Raw genomic sequence first — 2324 nt, forward strand, 5'->3', positions numbered from 1 at the left:
GTTGTGAATATCATGTTCCGAGTGGTTCTATTAAGTTTATTGGAAGGTGTCAGCAGATTCTTTTCTGAAAGTTTATTGCTTTGTAAGTTTCTGTCTTGAGCTTACTGTTAGTTCACCATATCAAAATAAACCATCTGATTTAGGTATGAGCAAATACAATCCCTTTTGACTTAACCAAATTAGCTGCAGTACTTGTCAACATATGGCATTGTGTGCCATGGATGGGCCTAAGGTTGGCTCCCTGACATGTCAGACAACATGCTCTGACATGGTTTCAACAGTGTTTGGAAGGTTGTCTGGGTTTCTCCTCTAGGTGTAGCAGCAGCTGTGTCGGAGGCGCACGGATTCCACAGGCATTAGCAGCAGCGACAGGGTGGCGCGGTCCGCCACGTCCACAGGCGTTTCAGCGCCGGCGACGCAGCAGTTCCCACTTAGGTGACAGGTCAGTGTGAGCAGCCAGGCCATGGGCGAGGACCGCGACCGAGACAGAGGACCGCGACCCGCGACCGGGATCGGGACCGCGACCGGGACCGGCGCAAGCGTAGCCGCTCGCGGGACCAAGGACCGGCGGCACCGCTCGCGCTCGCGCGACAGGAAGCGCGACCGTTCACGCTCTCGCGATCGCGGAGACCGCGGCGGGGGTGACGAAGCTGACGCGAAAGAAGCCAAGCAAGTACTGGGACATCCCGCCACCGGGCTTCGAACACATTACGCCGCTGCAGTACAAGGCGATGCAGGCGGCCGGCCAGATCCCGACCAACCCCGTGCCAGAGTCGTTGGCAGGCGGTACGCCCGTAGTGGGTTCGGGCCATCACGCGTCAGGCGCGTCGCCTCTACGTCGGCAACATCCCCTTCGGTGTCACGAGGAGGAGATGATGGAGTTCTTACACCAGCAGATGCACCTCAGCGGGCTCGCCCAGGCGGCCGGCAACCCCGTGCTTGCATGCCAGATCAACCTAGACAAAAACTTTGCCTTCCTCGAGTTCCGCTCCCATCGACGAGTGCACGCAGGCGGTAGCGTTTGACGGATTAACCTGAAGGGCCAGAGTCCTGAAGATCCGGCGGCCGCACGACTACCAGCCGATGCCGGGCATCACCGACGGGGCCGGCCTCCTCCGTGCCCGGCGTCGTCGGCAGTCGTCTCGACCGTCGTGCCCGACTCGCCCAACAGATCTTCGTCGGCGGCCTGCCCAGCTACCTGACCGAAGACCAGGTGAAGGAGCTGCTCATGTCGTTCGGCCAGCTGCGCGCCTTCAACCTCGTCAAGGACTCGGCCACCGGCCTCAGCAGGGCTTCGCCTTCTGCGAGTACGTGGACACGTCGTTGACAGAGCAGGCGATCCAGGGTCTGAACGGCTATGCAGCTGGTGACAAGAAGCTGATCGTGCAGCGCGCCAACGTCGGCTTCCAAGAACTCGGGCATGATGGCGCCGGTGCAGATTCAGGTGCCGGGCCTGCAGCTGACGAGCGGCGCCGGGCCCGCCACTGAGGTGCTCTGCCTGCTCAACATGGTCACGCCCGACGAGCTCCGCGACGACGAGGAGTACGAGGACATCGTCGAGGACATCAAGATGGAGTGCAACAAGTACGGCGTCGTCAAGAGCCATCGAGATCCCGCGGCCCATCGACGGTGTCGAGGGTGCCCGGCCTCGGCAAGGTGTTCGTCGCGTTGTTAACTCAGTGATGGACTGTCAGAAGGCGCAGCAGCACTTGACGGGCCGGAAGTTCGCCAGCCGCTGTCGTCGTCACGTCGTACGTCGATCCGGACCGCTACCACCGGCGCGACTTCTGAGTGGCCTGACGCGACCCCGCCGCCGGCCGGCGGGGGTGTCGCCTCGTGAGGCCCGTCGCTCGTCCAGGCGTCGCCGCGGAAATAATCTCCCAGTGTGGCTGTCCCGCGTGCACTTACCGACCCGCGCGCACCCCCGCGTCGGCTGCGCCAGGACGCGCCGCCGACCCCAGCCGCTCGGCGTACGGCGGTGTTTGGGTCGAGAGCGAGGCCCGTAGCTATCTCATTGCGAGATGTGTAGCCGTCTCGTACGCGTGGCCGTCTTAGCTGTTGCTGTCAGCTCGCAGCTGCGCATGCTTTCAGAGGCAAAAGCATAACGCGATGCAGTTCATAATGATGTTGGAAAGGATCGGGCGCGGCTGCATCTGTCATGTTCATTGTCTGCCCTGATGCGCGGCGTCAGCCGCGTCTTTCGTCTTGCCCCGCACGTAACCATGCATCCCTCTTCATACGGCGAGACGTAGCGAATAAATATATCATCGGAAGACGTTTTCAGGTGTAAAGGCGTGCTACGTTTTTACTATACACCACTCGTT

The 2324-nt window shown here is 61.1% G+C and overlaps 1 pseudogene; it reads left to right on the forward strand.

The window, feature by feature from the left end:
- Positions 1–463: 463 nt before the first annotated feature.
- LOC119092133 (splicing factor U2AF 50 kDa subunit-like) lies at positions 464–1791 on the forward strand (annotated as a pseudogene).
- Positions 1792–2324: the final 533 nt, after the last annotated feature.

This window comes from Pollicipes pollicipes, unplaced genomic scaffold, assembly GCF_011947565.3.
Source record: "Pollicipes pollicipes isolate AB1234 unplaced genomic scaffold, Ppol_2.1 Scaffold_3447;HRSCAF=4054_pilon_pilon_pilon, whole genome shotgun sequence".
Taxonomy (NCBI): Eukaryota; Metazoa; Arthropoda; class Thecostraca; order Pollicipedomorpha; family Pollicipedidae; genus Pollicipes; species Pollicipes pollicipes.